Source organism: Leptopilina heterotoma, unplaced genomic scaffold, assembly GCF_015476425.1.
Source record: "Leptopilina heterotoma isolate Lh14 unplaced genomic scaffold, ASM1547642v1 Lhet_8, whole genome shotgun sequence".
NCBI lineage: Eukaryota > Metazoa > Arthropoda > Insecta > Hymenoptera > Figitidae > Leptopilina > Leptopilina heterotoma.
In genome coordinates this window covers 291,533-313,194 of record NW_025111180.1, presented here as the reverse complement: position 1 = coordinate 313,194, position 21,662 = coordinate 291,533, and the positions used below count along the sequence as shown (strand labels likewise).

General features: G+C 29.5%; 1 protein-coding gene across 2 annotated transcripts in view; it reads right to left on the bottom strand.

The window, feature by feature from the left end:
* The window catches only part of LOC122510976 (putative fatty acyl-CoA reductase CG5065), a 115,778-nt gene that overhangs the window by 52,406 nt on the left and 41,710 nt on the right, over positions 1–21,662 (bottom strand). The window contains exon 1 of one of the 2 annotated variants that reach the window (XM_043625939.1): positions 1,588–1,787. The exons of the other annotated variant lie outside the window; for it this stretch is intronic. The gene's annotated coding sequence lies outside the window, so the exon portion shown is untranslated. Of the gene's footprint in view, positions 1–1,587; positions 1,788–21,662 lie in introns of those variants that run through there. 2 annotated transcript variants of the gene reach the window in all.

Below are 21,662 nucleotides of genomic sequence, written 5' to 3'. Positions count from 1 at the left end.
TAAACCATTGAGATACAAAATCTGTTTTATATTGAGACATTTAATTTCATCTCGTGTCTCATTTTAAGACATTGAAGGTAACTCAATGCGTATAAGACACGTAAAACGTCTTCTTAGTGTGAGACGGATACTCGAAACACATTTCGTGTCTCAAAATGCATTGCTAAATGTGTAAGACACTTTGAAACGTCTTAAAATGAGACACATATCTGTTTCAAATATGTGGACTAAGACATCTTATGTGTTTCAAATATGGGACAAAACGTCTCAAAATGAGACACTTGTTTTTGCAGTGAAGAGTTTAACGTTCACGAATTATCACGCAGATTTCTGTCAGGATTATTCTCTATTTTCGCTAATTCGCTAATTTCGCTAATTCACTCACGTGAATAAAGTAGTTTTGAAAAAAAAATTGTACACAAATAAAATTATAACAATGAGCATTAATTAAAAAAGAAAAACATTTTTTAAAAGAAAAAATTCGACTTTTTTTCATTTAGTATTTTAAATTTTACATATTACGATGTTTGAACGTTTTAAATATTAACGGTACAAATAGCTTTCTTTTTTGTAAAAAAAACCACAAAACGCTGTATATTATTGTAATTTTTATAACTGTTGACAAGTCTACTATTTTTAATTTTTCAAAAATTGTTCAAAAATATTTCAAAAGTAAAAAAATTCGAAGTGCAAAAAAATGTATTTTAGTACAAAAATGAATGTAAAACGAATGTATCATTCAAAGATATTTTAATCATTTTTGATTTAAAAAAAATGACGATGCATTTGAAATAAAATTGACTTTTTAAATTTAATTTCCATTTCAATTTGACACTATAAATAAATATTTCTGTCAAATTTTAGGGACTCGTAACGATTTCCAACGTAATTTAAAATTAAAAGTGAGATTTTATTATTCACTGCAATCATTTTTTTTCTTTTTTTGGTTTAATTTAAAAGAATTTATTTTTGACAATTTTCCGGAAATTTTGAACGTTCGTCAAAAAAACAGAATTTTTTTTACTATAAATATTTTTTTAAAAATTAGACACAGAGATTTCTTTAGGTTTTATTTAAGGAAAAATATATAACAAGTATAAAACTTTGATTTGTTTCAAATAAAATTTTTTTGAAGCAAATAAGTATTTGTTTGAACCAGATAAAATTTATTTCAAGTAAATAAAGTTTTTGCTTGAACCAAGTATAATTTATTTAAATCAAATAAATAATTAGCTAAGCTCTAAGTGAATTATATATTTTCTCAGAGTATTCTGACTGTCAATAAAAATAAAAATTTTAAATCGAAACTTTGGAAATTTGTTTTCAATGCCTGACGCAATACAATTCCAGCAAACTTTGATTTTTTAGAAGAAATAAACGAATTTCATCATTTATTTTTAAAGTTCAGAACTTTGAGGGAAATTTTGACATTCCGATCGTTAAAAAATGGAAGAAAATCGATATTAAAATCTACAACTACTGTATTTAAATTAAAAATATTTTTAATAAAATATCTATATATGTAAAAATTGAAAAAATTATTTATCTAAGTAAGTAAATACAAAAGTAGAAAAAAATGATACGCACTGATAAGATCCTTTAGTGTTGTTTCCATTTGATATCCGCACTTTTAGTTTCGACACTAAACCAAACTGAACTTTTATAAAAGTTTTATTTAAAACTGATATATAACTTTTCAGAAAAATTGGTTTATCGCACTATTAATGGAGGGGAGTGAGAAAAAAAATTATCTCCACGATGCACACAGCATTTCAAACAGCAAGGAACTGATAGTGCTGGGCCTGGCTGGACACCTTATAACTCGTGAATAGAATGCCATAAGGCCCCACCATCCATAAAATGATACACAACATTGTATATATATATATATATATATATATATATATATGTGTGTGTGTATCTCCACTTATTTATTTATTATTTTTATTATTATTAATTATTTCTTTAACTTATCTGATTACTATTCACTAATTATTTATTTACTTATTTGTTCATTTTTTATTTAAGTAATAAATACTCATTATTTACTCATTAAATTTGAATGAGTTAAAAATAACAGTAATTTGTTAGTAAAAAGACTTTGAAAAAAACATTTTTCTATTCAAATTTTTATATATTTTTGTACAAACAAATATTTTTCATAGTTTTTTTATCAATAATTTGAAAAAGAAAAATTTGAAATAATTAGTTAATAATGACTAATTATTATAGTTTAGTTTACTACTATTTTATGTTAAAACAACTAAAATTTTTTGTGACTATACTTTAGTCAAATTTGACTATTTTATTAGTTATTAAATTTATTTATTTTCTAACACTAGTAATACTGATAACTACCAGGGCTGTAAATATTTAAATCATAATTTTAAATCAGAATTTAATTAAATGACATGTTTCTATTTTTAATCAAATGATTTAAATCGAAATTTTACTTAAAAATAGCTTTTTTAATCAACTCTGACTTAAGGAAGAATCAGAACAAAAGATGAAACTAAAGTCACCAAAGTTTACATTGACAAAATTAAATAAAAAAAGCTTAAATTTGTAGTAACTATTTTGTCTTTCCCGTCCCGATTGGATTGAAAATAATAATTAAGTTCCCTTTCTCAAAAATTATTTGCTTCTTGGTCTTACATTTTTTTTCTCTTCTGGTTATGTTAATAACATGACCTTAACAAAAACGTTGGTAACTTCAGTTTCATAATAAAAGTTAGACCAATCTCATGATTTCGTTATGAAAAAAAAAAAATTAATAAATTTAAAATTCGGTTTAGTGGAGGGATAAAGAATTTAATTTTCAATATTTTAAAAATCATTAAAAGTTGCATTTGACGATTACAATTATTGCTGTCAAAAAGAAACGATTTAAGTAACATAACCTAAGGTTTAACAAATATTTCTTATTGACAAAAAATTGTAATTTTTATTCAAATGCAACTTTTAATTATTTAAATTTTTGGAAATTAAATTCTCTACCTTTATACTAGTACTCTTGTTTAAAGTTTTAAATTCAATAGGAAAACGAATATATCTTATTAATTATAAAGGCTATTAATTAAACAGAAGATAGTCATTTATTTTTTAACATGTTCGGTTAAATAGTTTCTTAAGAAAAATATAAATATTTATTCTTTGTTGCTTCCATTATAAAATTAATTTTCTATTATCATTACTAAAAAACCAAGCTCCAGGAAAAATAAATAGATTTAAATAGAAAAAAATCATGATATTTAGCAGCTCTGATAACTACTAATAGTTACTCATATCCTACCGCAATAATTAATTATTTCTTTTACTACTAATTAGGGGTGCATGAAAAGGCCCTCAAGTGAATTTGTTAGAATTTTATTCCCTAGAATATTGTTTTAGCAGAATATTATATAATTGTTAAAATGTTAGCTTGACGGAATTTCCAGAATTTTTGGACGTAAGTATATAGTAATGTGATCGAAATTTAATAATTTCGAAACGTTGTTTGAATTACAATAATTTGGCAGAAAGTCCACTTGATTGAATTTAAATTTGTGAAATATTTAATTTGACCGAATATCAATTTAAGGAAAATATTTTTTCGTAGAATTTTAATTTAGAAGAATGGTAATTTTATAGAATCTTAATATTGTCGTAAAATATTTTGATAAAAATTTACTTTCTCAGAATATATGTAAATATGTTTGAATGTTAATTAATAATTCAATTTGTCCGAATATCAATTACGTAAACTGATTTAATTTTTATTTGACTTTGACCGCGTTTCAATTTTTTTTGCTCTAGACACGTGTTTTATAGTGACAGTTTGTGTCGAAATGTCAAAACTCGAAAAAGAGCTTTTGTTTACAAATTCTTGGTTGACTCTTGGGGTTAGACAAACAATGTGAAAAAGTGTAAAGTGATTTTTTTTATTTATCAACAATACGAACTGTCACTGAAAAAATTGAAATGTGGTGAAAGTCAAAGTCAAGTCAAAATCAATATACGTAATCGACCCCCTGCTATAAAATAATATTCTAGAGAATACGTCTAATTAAATTAATTATTATCTTTGTCTATTTTTATTGCTTATTACTATTTATTCAGTGCAAAAAATAAATCTTACACTTACTTTTAGTTCCCTTTTGACTAAAACCGTTTGAGTTAAATAAAAGTATATTCGTCTCAGAGCCAACTATAGGTTATTTATTTGTTTTAAATAAAAATTTTATTTGAGCCAAATAAAATTTATTTGAAACAAATAAAAAGTCTATTTACAGCTTTGAGTGAAATAAATCTTTTTTCTGGGTGTATACAGATATTAATATTGGACTTTAAAAAAACTATAATTATCTTAACACTATTTTCAAATTAAATTAACTCTACAGGTACTTAAGTGATAACGAGCAAATTGTATTATTGTCACCAGTTTTACAGATATAAGCGTCACGTCTGTAAAATTGAACACTTATTATGCCTTAAGTCTTACGTTTTAAGTCTAACGGTTTAATTCTTATGTATAATATGTATATCGGTGAAAAGTGAAGAATTTTATGAAATCCGCCTTTATCGAAAACACATGTTTCAGATTAGTGTTGCCGCAAGACGAGACAAGACGAGATTTTTTTCAATCTTGTCTCGTCTTGCAATGTCAAGACCAACAAAGAGTCTTGTCTCCAAAAAGTCTCGTCTTTTGAGACGCAGAATCTCGTCTCGTCTTGAAGTCTCGATATTTTTTCAATTAATAAGGCTATTATAGGTCCGGAAAACAGGAAATTTAGTAATAAATTAGGATAACTATAAAATTATTCAAGGAAATCAGAGAATATTATCAAAAATACTGGAGTAAGTATTAAATTTGTAGAATTGAAGGAAAAAGATCTGATTTTTGATGCCCAGCAACCTTTGAAGATATTAAAAACATTTAATTCTTTTTGAATTTCCTATGTTCTGCTTATAAACTTTAAAATGAACCACAAATATTAATGCTAAACTTTAAATTTTTTTCATTTCTGACAAAAAAATTGATCTTTACAGAAGTTGAAATTAATTTTATTTTAAATAAGTTAAATCTTGAAGAAGTTTCATAAAATTGTTATTTATAAAATATTCGGAGAATCATTCTACTTAAAAATTGAAAAATAATTGGATTTTAGAATAGTTGAGTTTACATGCCATTTGTATAAATTATAGAATTTCAAAAGGTTTTAAATTGTATTCCCTGAAAATATTCTCGAAAGACGCAAAAAGTAAACTTCAGGAGTACCAGTTGTTGATGACATAATTTTATCTTGAGATTTTGCTATATGATCAACAATTTAAAAACTTTTTTCTTTCTTTAAGTAATTAAAGACTTACATGGTAGATTAAAAAATGGCGAAAAAAATTAAGTGTTAAAACATTTTATTTTTTCCATGAATAGAGATTTTAAATTTATGAAAATTTTGGTGGTCTTATATTTCACATTAAACTACAATTTTAGTTTTATAACTAAAATTTACAGAGTAATTCCATAAAATATAGATGTAATTTTACTATATTTTATGAAATAACAACTTATTCAAGTGCTATTTTTTCGTATTTTTCTAAACGTACACTGTATTTAACGACATTTTTCGAGTCTTGAATCTTGTCTTGGTCTTGACAGTTACTGTCTCGTCTCGTCTTGAATAGATAAGACGAGAAAAAAGTTCATCTTGGTCTTGGTCTTGACGATGATTGTCTCGTCTCGTCTCGTCAATCTCGAGTCTTGCGGCATCACTATTTCAGATAAGATAATAATTATATAATTTTAAATGTGAGTCATTAAATATAACAGGGGAAATCTCACGAAATGGGGACAAATTGGGTTCTGAGATATATGTGCCACAAAAAGCTTCCATATTGCTAACCCGCACATTTTTATACATTTGCTAATACTATATCGCGACTATGAGATATAAAAAAAATTCTTGTTAGTAAAAATTAAAGAATTATGCACCTGATTTATTCATTAAAATTGTAGAAATTGAGAAATTCTTGACGTAACTCGGATAAAATCGAATTTTCATTAAGCGATAACTTTTTAAGCAATTTTTTTTAATGTTTGGGATTTTTTGTCATTTATCTATAGGTTGTGAAGGGTAGAAAAAGGTAAATTAGATAAGTGTGCCAATTATAATATTCGAGATAATAAGCTGTTTATAACTGTAATTGCATTTTCACCTTTTTTTGAAAATCATTAATTTTCTTATAATACACTGTGAAAAATTTCTGAATTTTATCCGATAATATAAACGGGAATTTTTCCGAAATTAGGGGGAAATCAGTTTTTCCGAATATTGAATAGGAAATATTTCCGAAAGTAGGTGGAAAAATACTAGTCGCATAAAAACCGGAAATTATTCCTTTATTTTCGTCAAAGTATCCGAAGATCGCGGATTTTTTACCAGTTTTACTATAACAATTTCCAAAGTTAAATGGAAAAATAATTTTTCCGACAAAAGTCGGATATTATTCCATAATTATTTGTAAAGTTTCCAAAGATAGTGGATTTTTTACCAGAATTATTATGAAATATTTCTGAAGTGACCCAGGAGGAAAAGTCGGACGAATGTCGGAGTTTACAAGTGCCTGGGATCCGCGCCCGTGCGGACCGCCAGTACCGATGTTTTGTACCGATTCGGATCCCAAAATTCAACCGGCGCGGAACAGATTAGGCTCAGAATTTTGGATCCGCCTTTCTACTTTCGTCAGTACTGGCGCGATACTGGATTTGTTCCGCCTGCAGATTTCATTCTTCTACGCGCGTCGGAAGAATGACGGATGTTAGGTCTGTACTGGCTCGGTGCTGGGGCGGATCCGACTGCGGATCTCGTCATTTATTGTTATAGTTAACATTATCAGTATAATCATAAATTTATTTTATTATATATATATATATCATAGCTAATTAATTATTACAATAACTAATTGCATTTATTATAATAATAATAATATTATTATTATTATTATTATTATTTAACCAATAAATAAATTAATTGTATTGATGCAAAGGAAGAATATAAGAAACTTAATTTTTTCATTATATTTATAAAAATCCAACTTTATTAATGTGCAATTAAATAAATAATTTTTAATAAATAATAATATTAACTTGAAAGAAAATGTGTTCAATATATAATAATACCTACAATAAATAACACATTAAATAAATATATAAAAAACAGATTATTAATTAATTTATTTATTGTTAATTAATTTATTAATTAACAAATTAATAAATTAATAAAAAAATAAATTAATAAATTATAGTATATAAATTAATGTAAATTAATAAATTATAATTATTTTATTATTAATAAATTAATAAATTAATAATTTTTTTATCTCTTTTTAATTTAAACAATATATTAAGTAATTATTTATTGACACTTTTCTGCAAATTAAATAATTAAAAAAATGTGTTGTGCATTAAAATTTTATTCAATTTAATACTACACTCGATTCTCGTTATAACGACGATCTCGGGACTTCAAAATCTCGATATTACGACGGAAGGAGGAATCCTACTTCACGTTCTATTAAAACACATGAATTTATCTGTGATTAACAGAACAAAACGTCAAATACGTGTAAAAAATTTCGTAAAGTATGTTTATTTATATTAAAAGTTTCTGCATTATGGAATCAGTTTAAAGAAAAAGTAAAAATTTTTAATAATAATCAGATCACTAGATTCTTTAGGTTAAATAAAGTTAAGGTTTGATTAACTTAGTCGTTTTTTTTAAGTTAACCAAAATTTTGGTTAAATTAAATTCTTAAATTCGTTCGTGTTTTTTTTGTCGTTGTATCGAGAGTTTTAATGTTCGTTGTAACGAGAGAACGTTGTAACGAGATTCGTTATAACAAGATTCGAGTGTATTACTTATATGTTATAAATTGTTTTGCAGTGAAGTTATGTTCATATTATTCGATATATTATGTAATAAAATATTAAAAAACATAATAATAAAAATATAACATTTTTTTTTAAACGAAATATTGAAATATTAATAAATACACATTCAGTAAAGTATTGAGAATATACCGGTATTACATCAGTTCGTATTTCCAAATTGCCTATTGCCGCGTAGTAATTTTACAATTTTTATTTCAGCTAGTGAGACTTGAAAGCATTTAAGGTTTGAGAGTTCCATGCGAGCGTAGCATAGTGGTTAGCGTGCGAGATTTCGGTGCGTAAATATTCGGTTAGGCGTAGGTTCGTACCCCCAAGCGTTAGGATTTTTCAAATGTGAATATAAAAAAATACCGTTAAATGTATAAAAAAATGTGTAAAGTGAACTATCAATGAATTGTTATCAGTATTTATCTTTTGCAATTAATTATTATTTTTTTATTGATATTTGTTGAAATTATTATTTTGATGCGAGCCGGTTGTCAGGCGGTAGAATGCCAGCATTGCCAGCGCACATCTGGCTAGGAAATGAAAGATCCGCAGTCGGTACAGTGCCGGGTCCCAGCCGGTTGAATTATACACGGAACGGCTCTTCGCGGCCGGTTACCGGGCGGTAGAATGCCAGTTCCGAGACGGATTGCCAGCCAGCTCCTGGCCAAGTCATCTTTTGGTAGAATACCAGTTCTCGGGCGGTAGGCAGGCGGTTCCCAGCCAGTACCACTACTCCGGCGTCGGTACAGGCGAGGATCCGCGCCGGTTGCAAATTTCCCACTGGGGAAGTAAAAGAACATTTCTCCCAATACTTAATTGGAAGTATTTCCGAAGTTAAGAGGAAATACAGATTTTCCGAATATTTAGTAGGAAATATTTCTTCTTTTCTAATCTGAATTAGTAAAAGATTCAACTTTGAAAGCAAAAATCAGTAAAAATTGTCTGTTAACTGATTATCGAAATTTGACTTTTTAACCATTTGTTAAGTATATCAATATAGTATATTACGATACTAGGCCAGAAAGTTGGATTTCCTGGCCGGCGTGATATATAAGGCCGAGGCGAAGCCGAGGCTTTATATATCACGCTCGCTAGGGTATCCAAATTTCTGGCCGTGTGTCGTATACAATTTTTCTGTATCCCCAGCCGAAAGTACGTTAAATAATTATTGTTTGAATAATAAAATAGCTCAATAAGTTGCCCGCCCGACTTTTGCAAAGTCGAGGCGAAGCCGAGACTTAGCTGGTCGGGGCGGGCATGAAAAAAAAATTATAAGTAAAAAATAATTGGAAGTAAAATTTAAAAAATAGTAAACAAGAAATTTTCTTTTACAAATAAATATTTAATAATTAAAAAATAATAAAAGAAAATAAGAAATTTCATGCATTATTTTGATGACTGTCAGTTGTTTTCAAAACGAGAGCTCTGTAAGTAACGTGTCTGTGTGGTTGCTATGCTAACATGTACGTGTGTTGAAATTCTTGTAACCAATCAGAGCGCTCGTTGGGTCTGTCGAGCCGGCCACAAAAGTCGCTATTCCCGGAGCCAAATCAGACCGGAAAGACAGTACTTTCGGCAAAGGGATACAGAAAAATTATTTTTTTCACATTTAATTTATAATTATTAGTCAACGTTTTTTTCACTAATTACTAAATAAATTTGTTTATATTGTGGCCTTGGGTCCATTTTGTATAAACAAATTTATTTGACAAAAATTAAGGTCCTGAAAACATTCTAAGTTACTAATTACTAAAGAAAAAAATCCGATATGTGTATTTATATACTACTCTTTAAATCTAAAAAAAAGTGAAAATTTACTTAGAATACATTACTGATTTAAATTTAAAAACTGTTAAATTAGAAACATAATTTTTCTATAAAAATGTGTCTGTGTATGCAGTAAATAGTTCTCAAATATTCCTCAAAAATCTAAATATATATATATATTTAGATAAATGTGAAAAAAATGTTAACAATACTATGAATCGGTTGGTCAACAGTTTTAACCCTTTAATGGCCAGTCCCAGGTGCGAAAAGTTGGTCGGGCCATGGTCGCGCCGACCAAGTGGATAGTCGTGCCGACCTTGGCAGCCAAAGGTCGGCCGAACTAGTGAATTGTAACACCCGCCGTCCAGTGGCTAACATGGTCGGGCCGACCATGGGTGCCAAAGTCGGGCCGACCAGGGGTGCCAAAGTTTTCCCGACCATGAGAAAGAAGGTCGGCTTCATTTTGGCAACCATGGTCGTGCCGACCTTGGCAGCCAATAGTCGGCCGACCGTTTGCAAAAAATTATTAACTTTACAATTAACAGATATTAAGTGATATCTTAATATTCATTATTTATTTATTTATTTATCGCATTCATCTTAACACTAGACGCAATCTTATACATAAATACAAATTAAAATTTCTAACGCTCGCAGGGATCGAACTCGCAACCTAACGCACCGAAGTCTAACACGCTAACCATTACGCTACGCTTACATGAAAGCCTAAGAACAAAAATGAATTTATAAGCTGCAATTTAAAAAAAGAAATTTGTAATTCATAACGATTAATAAATCAGATAACGTTTATTAGTTTTTGTTTAATCCATTTTAGCTAAAATAATTAACACAAAAACTTTTAATTTCTACCATGGCAGTATAGAAATGTTTTTTAAGATGGTCGGGCCAACCGTGGCCAGAGTCGGCCCGACCAACAGAAATTAGGTTTTTTACACTCTGGCTGCCATAGTTTTACCGACCATCGGCCCGACTGAGGCCAGAGTCGGCCCGACCAACAGAAATTAGGTTTTTTAAACTCTGGCTGCCATAGTTTTACCGACCATCGGCCCGACTCAGGCCAGAGTCGGCCCGACCAACAGAAATTAGGTTTTTTTCACTCTGGCTGCCATAGTTTTACCGACCATCGGCCCGACTCAGGCCAGAGTCGGCCCGACCAACAGAAATTAGGTTTTTTACACTCTGGCTGCCATAGTTTTGCCGACCATCGGCCCGACTCAGGCCAGAGTCGGCCCGACCAACTAAAATTAGGTTCTCTAAACTCTGGCACCCATAGTCGGCCCAACCTTGGGTGGAAACAGTAACCAAAGTCGGCCCGACTTTGGCTGCCGACCTATTGGCAGCCATAGATGGGCCGACCTGGGCCCGACCTGCCAACTCTGGCGGCCGACCAAAATTCGCACCTGGGGTGGTACACATACGTACCACCTACTTCAAAAAATCATAACTTTCCTAAAACTTAACGGATCAAATCCGCTAAGGTCTCATTTTGAAGGGGTGAACGAGAGTAATTAATACATATGCTTCTCATTTTCCAAAAAACTACCCTTTCTGAAATACACCCCTTTAAAAAACGCGAAAAATGACAAAAATTGTAAAAAAGGTATAAATTTAAGAAAAAAAATTTTTTTTCGGCTTATGCAGTAACAAATGTTTAAAAATATTGTAATCTTTGTAAAAAAAAATTAATAACAAAAATTTTCCTCGGGGTAAAAAGAAAATTAATGAAAACTACCCCCAAAAAATAAAACAATTTAAAAATCTACCGAATTCGCCTAAAATTTATTACTCGGGGGTTTTCGAGGTCGCTGATTACGAATCTGATGTCAGTTTTCAAAAATTCAAAATGGCGGATCCAATATGGCGGACAATAAATTAAAAATTCATCATATTTGCCGGAAACTTGTTACTCGGGGGTTTCCAATGAATCCTTTCAGTATGGAACGATAAAAGAAAAAAGGAGAAAGGAATAAAAATTGCAAAAGGTAAAATGTCGTAAATTGGTTAAAATTAATATAAATTATCTTTTTCCAGTTTTCAGAATCACAATTGTTCAACATTGATAAAAAAATATATCAAACCATTTACCCAATATACAAAGATAATAACAAATTTCTCCAATAAAACTATAATTGTATCTACGAACAGTTATTAAATAGGGGTGAGTTCTGAGGATGCTGTTTATTATTATTTTTATCTATAACTGTGTAATTCTGAAAAACATTTTATGATTTAAAATCAATTAGAATTAATAATTTTTAAAAATCTAATACAAAACTTTTTATCATGAAAGGGTGGTTATTTGACCTTAGGGTTATTTTTTAAGGGTATTTTATATTTACTATCATTACCCAGTCACCATAAAAATATTTTTTCGTATTTTCGAAACGTATAGAATTAATAAAAATGACTTTTTTAATTGTTCAAAACTATTGACAGTATGTAAGAATAATTATTAAATAGGGGTGAGTTCCAGGGGGGGGGGTGATTAACATTATTATCCATATCTGTGTCACTTAGAAACATTTTTTTATAATTTAGATGCATTTAGAATCTATAGATTTTTTTTAAATATTCACAAAAATTAATATCGTCAAGAGCCCAGTAAAAAAAAACTAATTCAAATGAATTGAAACGAATTAACATTTTTGGTAGGCTCCAATTCGTATTTGTCACAAAGCGGGATTCACTCAAGCTCTTTGTATATTCAATTGAATTTAATTCAATATGTACCAATTTGTCCAAACGAATTCGCATTCGAAAGAAATGGCCAAGGAATGCATTGAATTCGTGCTAACGAATTGAAAAAAATTAAAGGCTCAAAACTTGTCCAGTGAATTGGTACGGATAGAAGGTTCGGAAGTTCAATACAGTTTCACGAATTCAGGAAAATTGCATCATGGCTCCAATTCGTATTTGTCACAAAGCGGGATTCACGAAAGCTCTTTGTGAATTCTTTTTAATTCATTTCAATTAGTTTTCGTTTACTGGGAGGTGATTATTTGTTTTTGAGGGTGATGTTCAATATTATTTATAATTCTTTTTCATTTTTTAACAACCAGAGAATATTTATAAATAATTATAAAGCTGACAGGAGCTAAAAAATATTTAATTTATTACTTAGATTAATTATCAATTTTTTAGGGTACTAATATACGTTAGGGGTGGTTTTAAGGGGTGGAACATGTTAAAAAAAATTGTTTTTTCATATTGAATAATAGAATAATCGAATTTACTAAACATTATACGTTTATAATAACGGCAAAAAACTCGGCCATTAAAGGGTTAAAGAGATTGAATCTTTCGAAATTCCATTGAAGTTAGAAAGAACAGATTTTACTCCACATGTTTCTTAAAACTGATACTTTGCAGCAGACTCTCATAGCCTCCCTTGGTCGCTTGGTTGAATACTCCATTAAAAAAAACCCTACGCACAGACAGCACTATAAGGCTGAGAGATAGATAAATAGGTACTTCCGTAAAAATGTAAATAATAATTTTTTTTTAATTAATTTACATTTATTTTAATATATCAGAATGCAATATAAAGAGTTTTGATTTTTTACATAAATATTCAAATGATTTAAGTAGAATTTCCGAATAAATAGTAGGAAATATTTCCGAAATTCATGGAAGATAATTCCTTTTATTTATTCGGAAAAATTTCCACCGTTTGGGGTTCCGTGCTGTCCGTATTTTTTCGGAAAAAATTCCGAAAAAATTTTTACAGTGTACTTGTTGAGCGATCATTATTTAAAATTCGCCCATATATTATTTATATTTTTAGGTATTCAGGAAAAGAATTATGGGTACAGAACATTGTGCCACTTAAAACATCTACGAAATCGTTCTGCGAAAACGCGCAACGAGTGCGTAACTCGTTGTCAAAAAATGGTTTTTTGACGAGCACAAGAAATCACATTTAAAAAAATGTATTCACCTTCGTGTAATATCTTGGTTTAGTGTTAATAAATATGTGTGCAAAATGCTCACCCCTAAAAATAATACCCAGTAAACGAAAACTAATTGAAATGAATTAAAAAGAATTCACAAAGAGCTTTCGTGAATCCCGCTTTGTGACAAATACGAATTGGAGCCATGATGCAATTTTCCTGAATTCGTGAAACTGTATTGAACTTCCGAACCTTCTATCCGTACCAATTCACTGGACAAGTTTTGAGCCTTTAATTTTTTTCAATTCGTTAGCACGAATTCAATGCATTCCTTGGCCATTTCTTTCGAATGCGAATTCGTTTGGACAAATTGGTACATATTGAATTAAATTCAATTGAATATACAAAGAGCTTGAGTGAATCCCGCTTTGTGACAAATACGAATTGGAGCCTACCAAAAATGTTAATTCGTTTCAATTCATTTGAATTAGTTTTTTTTTACTGGGTATTTGTGGTTGATATTGAATAATTTTTGTACGAGATAATGTTACTTAGTCAATTATAGTGCCATTTTAGGAAACAATATATTTGAACTATATATCGCGTGTAGATTTTTGATAAATGTAAGTTTAGGTATAGATAAAAGAAAATGTTTTTTGAAGGGTTGTAAAATATTGTAAATTCTTGAAGATAAATACGTTTTACCTGCACTCATAACCATAAATATGAAAAAAATAGTTTAAATAAAGTAGCAATTAATAAATATGAATTACGCCGGTTAAAATATACTTCTATTTAGTCGAAGAATAATAATTTATGGTAAAAAAAATGTGCCACTAATTTGAAAAATAAATTTTTTTACAACAAAAAGTCCCCATTTCGTGAGATTTCCCCAATAATATAACTAAACAATAGATTAGAAATATATGTGACGCGGACAGTGAAAAGGGACCTTACGTGCGAAAACAAGTTTTTGAAAAAACTGCAGTTAAAGTTTAACTTAGAAAAACCCTTGTAACTTTTTTAAATATTAATATTTTTTAATCAATTTAGGCTTATTTTCTTCACCGTGAATCACAGTATCTAAATAAAAAACATACAAGTAATGAAATTTTTTTTTTTTAATAATTGTTTATATAAATTAATAACAAACTCCCCAAACATAGAAAAAATAATCTAAGTTTTCTAACTATAGCAACAATAAGTATAAATAAGTGACACATGTTTGTAAGGGTTTTCGAGGCCGCTGATTACGAATATGATGTTAAATTGACAATTTGACAGTTGACAGCTGTCAACTTCTCTAAAAAGTGATCGTTTTTTGTAAAAAAAGACAGTAATAAGGTTTTTGAGGTCCCTGATTACGAATATGATATCAAATTTGAATTTTAACTGTTGACAGTTGTCAAAGAAACTGTCAACTTTTCTAACTAATAAAAAATTATCGTCTTCGTTATTTTAATTTGTATAATAACAAAAAATCAGTTTTTTCGTATTTTTACTCTTGTTTCTTTTGACTTTAAAAAATTGTTTTTAAAACTTCTAATCAACTTATGATTTTTTGGTTTTCACCATCTTAAAGAGCGTTTCAAACCCTATGAATCAACAAAAAAGTAAAAAATGATTTTTTGACACGTAAGGTCCCTTTTCATAAACCAGGTCACATATCATTTTTCATTGTTATTTATTATTTATACTTTATTATTATTATATACTATTATACTTTTCAGGCCGAGTAGATGGAATTAATGTCCGCACAAAAAGTCTTTGCCCCTCAGAATTTGTTAACTTTGCAAGCTTATATAAGTCTTTTAAAAATTTTTTTTTAATTTTGGAATAAACAGTTAATAAAGCGTAGTTTATCTGTGCAAATAAATATATGCTATTCCTAAATGGAAAAAATTTTGTTCCTAATTTGTAATCAAATATGTATAAAAATGTTCCTTAAAAATGATACTTTATAAAATGTATGTACTTTCACTAGTCCCTGTGATGTTATTAACAATGGAAAAAATTTACAAAACGTATAGCAGATTTGTTAATAATTAACCTTTATATAGAAGTTTAAAAAATCCTAGAATTATGTTAATTATCGTTGTAATGAGCATTTTTATGCTAATGTGTATGTAATGGGCTTTAGAATGAAGATACAGCTTTGCGACAAATTGTAAAATATCCAGTACAACATTCAAAAATATTTAAGCTAAAAAGTTGTTAATTAATAATTTTAATTTTTAAGAAAAACGGCATTTTTTAGATTGAATATTGAATTGAAAAAAAATGTCAGAAAAAATTTAGTGCCACTTGCTGCTCGGAAACATGGCTCACCAGTAAACTATACCTGGGCTTTGGGAGTCAGGGATGTATAATGGAATATTGCAGTAGGTGAAGCCCCTTTAACATAAAAATATTTACGACTATTCTGATTTTCCATGACACATCCCTGAGTTTAAAAACCTACAAAGGTTTGGTCTTGAAATTGACCGTAAGAAACTCTCCGGTCGGCAAGTTGCACTTGTCTATGCGACCCTTTTTTTCTACGTTTTTTTTGCTAAAAGTGAAATCGACACCTCATTAAAAATTGAAAATTTTCTAAAGGGATAAAGAGCACAATTTAAATTGCATTCAGATACAAGTCTTCAAATTTTGTTTAATTTTCCAAAATATACATTTTACAATTTATCGCAAAGCTGTATCTTTATTCTGAAGCCAGATAGCACATTAGCATAAAAATGCTCATTACAACGTTAATTAACATAATTTTAGGATTTTTTAACCTTCTTTATAAAGGTTAATTATTAACACATCTGCTATATGTTTTGTAAATTTTTTCCATTGTTAATAACATCACAGGGACTAGTCAAGAAGGCTAGAGACAGGAGGTGAAACTTCGGTATTGGGGATGAGTCAAGAACCTTTCTTTAACCAGGCGTTTTTCGTTTCGAAAAGTCGCCGGCGCGGTGCTTCTGCACATCACTCACACATTCAAATTCTTGTATACCATATGTTTTACATATGTGTATGATATGATTTTAATTTGAGGTTAACTTTAAAGTGCAATCAGTGCAATCGAGACACAATTGACAATGTGTGTCATAACGGATATATAGAAATAATGTGAGTGATTATTAAATTAACCCAGGTGCGAATTTAGGTTGGCCGCCAGAGTTTGAAGGTTGGCCCAAGGTTGGCCTAACTTTGGCAAGCAAAGTTTTGGTTGCCAGAGTTTGCCCAACTTTGGCAAGTACTTGTGCCCACAGTTGGCCCGACTTTGCAAGCCAACCATTAAATGCAGAGTTTAACCAACCGTCGGGCCAACTTTGGCGACAAAGGTTGGCACAACTTATCCAAACGTAGTTTAAAAGACTTTCAGTTTCGGTTGGCCGAACTCTGGGCCACGGTTGGCCCAACGGTTGGCAAAACTATGTGAAACACAGTTTAATTGACTTACATTATTTTGGTTGGCCGAACTCTGGGCCACGGTTGGCCCGACGGTTGGCAAAACTCTAGAAACGCAGTTTCATTGACTTAAACTTTCTTGGTTGGCCGAACTTTGGGCCACGGTTGGCCCGACGGTGGGCAAAACTTTGTGAAACACAGTTTAATTGACTTAAACTTTCTTGGTTGTCCGAACTCTGGGCCACGGTTGGCCCAACGGTTGGCAAAACTTTGTCAAATGCGGTTTAAATGACTTAAACTTTCTTGGTTGGCCGAACTCTGGGCCACGGTTGGCCCGACTGTTGCAGCTTAAATATACATTTTGCGTTATGCACTCCCATGTGAGAGTAGCGTAGTGGTCAGTGTATAAGTCTTCGGTGCGTTAGGTTAGGGGTTGGATCCCAGCGAGCGATAGATATTTTCGAAAATGTATGTATGAGATTGTGTTTAATAATAATAGGTAAAGGTTATATCTGATGTTTCCGCTAATAATAACGTGTTAATTGTTTAAATAATGTAGTTTTTTAATAATTTTTTACCTTTGGCTGTTGAAGTTGGCCAAACTTTGAAAATTGTGGTTGGCCCAACTTACGCATCTAAAGTTGTGCCAACTTTGGCGTCAGTCTTTGGACCAACCATTGAAATGTATAGTTGGCACAACATATGCATTGTAAGTTGGGCCAACTTCCTTATGAGTAGTCGGGCCAACCATCGTCGCCATTAGACGGCCGCCGTTATCATCTGTATAGTTGGCCCAACTTCTGGCACGAGAAGTTGGACCGACTTTGTAAAAGTTGGCCCAACTATGGGCCGACCAAAAAATCGCACCTGGGAAGTGTTATTCAAATAGTTAAAAATTCCGAAAACGTGCTGTGTGAAAAGTTGTAACAAGAAGAAAGATAAACACAACACTATGACTATTACTTTTTGTTAACTTTTAATATACTTCATGCTACAGTTTACACATTCTTTTGTTTTTAAAACGTTTTTTTAATAACTGTAAGATGTTTGAAAATATAAACACTTATATTTCATATTGTATTTGTATAGAATATATTTTCCCGTGTTTACGTGTGTTAGATTGCGCAGAAGTCCGTCTGGTCTACTGCGGCGAAAACTTTTTTGAAAGTAAACGCCTGACCATACATCAGCTGAGCGACTCAGCATTGCCATACCCCCACTACCGAAGTTTTACCTCCTGTCTCTAGTCTTCTTAGGACTAGTAAAAGTACATACATTTTATAAAGTATCATTTTTAAGGGACATTTTTATACATATTTGATTACAAATTAGAAACAAAATTTTTTCCATTTATGAATAGCATATATTTATTTGCACAGATAAACTACGCTTTATTAACTGTTTATTCCAAAATTAAAAAATTTTTTTTAAAAGAGTTATAAGCTTGCAAAGTTAACAAATTCTGAGGGGCAAAGACTTTTTGTGCGGACATTATTCCATCTCTGCGTAGTGCGTAGAAAAGGGTGGAGTCCCATGACAGCTTTTTGCGTTGCGTCGTAATGGGAGAGAAAAAGACGCAAATATACGTTTGCTGCATTCTCTCTTATTACAACGCAACGCAAAACGCTGCCATGGGACTGCGGCCTAATACTATGCAGAGATGGACTAATAGCATCTACTCGGCCTGAAAAGTAGTGGTGGGGGTCCGATGGAATAAGTCTATTAACCGCCCAATGATATAATACTAGCAGATTTCTTTCCGTGTGTGTATTCATATTAAATGTATTTTTTTGTTTTAAGTACAATTTTAGCTTATTAATTTCAATTTAAAATTTTATATTAAAAAAAACAATAGGGGAGGATGAGGCAAGGATAGTTAGTTGCTGTTATGCTTTGACGGCTTGCTCAAAAATCGCGTAATTCATGGTATATTCGCGTCTTAATACCTAAAGATGATAGTAAAAATTGGAAGGCAATCTGTCACCATTTGCGAAGTTAGGAGTTTATTTTTGAAAAAAGTCTGTTTTGCTAAAATGTCAACGTAATGTTTATCATATTGTTTTCTATATGCAAAATCGATAAAATCTTGCTTCCTTTTTCCACGTCAAAAGAAAAGAATTACTTTGTAGTCGTTGTAGGTTTATATCCACAAAGATTGATTTAAAGCCGATATACCTTTTTTATTCTCTCAATAAAACCTTCCCTTTTTTATTGCCTTCTATCCCTTCTATTTTACATCTATTATTGCTGTATATATATACAGTCTTTTGAAATTTTTTTAGACAATGAAATTCAAAACAGATTTTTTTTAAGACAATGAAATTAAAAGCAGAATTTTTTGTTAAGACAATGAAATTGACAACTGAAATTTTGTTCAGATAGTGAGATTCAAAAATAAAAATTTTTTTCAGACAATGAAATTAAAAATATACAATTTTCTTAGACATTTAAATTTGAAAATGGAATTTTCTTAGACGATGAAATTCAAAATATAATATGTTTTTGGGCCATAAAATTCAAAATAGAATTTTTTTAGACACTGAAATTGAAAATAAAATTTTGTAGACACTAAAATTCAAATTGAATTTTTTGGACACTAAAATTAAAAATAGAATTCTCTTTTACAAATTCTTCGATTTAATTCATAAGATTAAAAAAAACAAATTACACTTTAATGATGAGTACATTAAAAGAAAATTCTAGAGAGAATATCAACGAATTGAATCGCAAAATTTGCACTTATTCAAATTAAAGAAACAAATAAGAAAATAAGATGACAGATGTTTTTATTCAAATTTTTAAAAATACAATAATTGTAATTCAGTTATTTTTTCCATTAAATTCTTGCTTGTTTTGTCATTTTTAACAACTTGACAGTTTGCAGTAGCGATTTGATGATGAGATGAATATTTATGAAATTATACGCACATGCGAGATTATGTTTATTAAAAATAAATCATTAGAAATAGAAATGAAAAGAAAAATATTTATATTTTTATTTGTCCGTTTTATGTAAAAACGTAAATTCTGTTAAATTTGAAAATAATTAATCATGAAGATAGGACATTCTCCTTAATGTTGTTTTGAACAAATGGAATTAATTTATTTTTTTGAAAATAAAAAATCCGCTTTCATGAATATTAGGGATTTTACTAGAATTTCAGGTTTAGAGATAAATTATTTTCGATTATTTCGGAAATTGATCTCTAAACCTGAATAATTCTAATTTAATTTTCGATTATTTCGAAAATTTAAACCTGAAATTCTAATAAAATCCATAATATTCATGAAAACATATTTTTTATTTTCAAAAAAATAAATTAATTTCATTTGTTGAAAACAACATTGGGAAATGTTGATGATCATAAAGTTCTGAACGTTCAAATGAACGAAATTTATTTATTTTCTTCTTTAATTTAAATATTTATTACAATGATTTTTTGTCGATATAAAATAAATGAATTATAAAGTTTCTAAGTGTAAAATTTAAGTTTTTAATTTTTATTGCAAACAATAAATTATAAAAACATTTCTAATAAAAAGTGTTTCGTTCATTTGAACGTTCAAAACTTGTGGATCATCATTGGGAGAATGTTCCTATCCTCATTTTTTCTTCCAAATATTCATAATTTTTATTATAAATTATAACGAATAAAACATTTTATTTAAAAATTTTGAATAATACATACACGGAAAAAAAAGTACGTGAATCCTTCCTTGAAAGTGCTTGACTTTTGGATAGGACACAAAATACAAGGCTGTATCATATACTTTTTATTAGAAAATATAGAAAAGTCCTAGAGTTATTCTAGTACTAGTATGGGCAACAGTGTTTTTTAAATTTTAACGAAAAGTCATTTGTTCAGTTTTATAAAGTACGTGAAAGATTAGTTGACTGCGCTTGAAAATTCTGTAGAGCATGCGCAGTGTGCGTTGCGCGTTTCTACCCAAGGTAAATGCCAGCTTATCGTCTGTTTCCATTTGTGTTAATTTGAGATGTGAATATACTATTATTTTATGAAAAACAAATAGTGTTAATATATATTTGTCTTCAAGAATTGACTTTCAAAAAAATATTTTTTATTTTGTGTTTCTCACAAAACAGAATGTTATGTAAGTCTCAGTTTTCAGTGAAATAGCATGTCTCAGAAGTCGTGAAAAATTTCACCATGTGGTATATAAGAACAATTCGATACGTACTTTTAAGTGTTAACTGTGTGTTTATATTTAAGTTATACGCGAATATATGTGTGTGTTATAGGTTAGTTCATAAGTGTTGACGAACGTCGAAAAGGGGACGCATGAATAATTCCCCACATGGAACTTGCAACAATTTTTGTGGTATCGAAATAAAAAACTTAAAATATCTACTTATTAGAACTGCAATAATTCAAGTTTTCTTTTAAACAAATTTTTATCACCAGAAATTAGTATTTGAAGAAATATTTATTAACTACTTTTTTTATTTGACTGTATTTTAATTTATAAAAATATCCATGTAGGGAAATATGAAAAATAGATCATTTAGTTTTTCAGAGTTTTTTACAGTATGTATTTTAAAAAATAAAAATTTTGCTTAAATAAAATTTTAAATACATAAAAATTTATATAAAGGGATTATAACCTAAATGATTTGTCAATTATCAGAATTTGTATATCGCAGCATT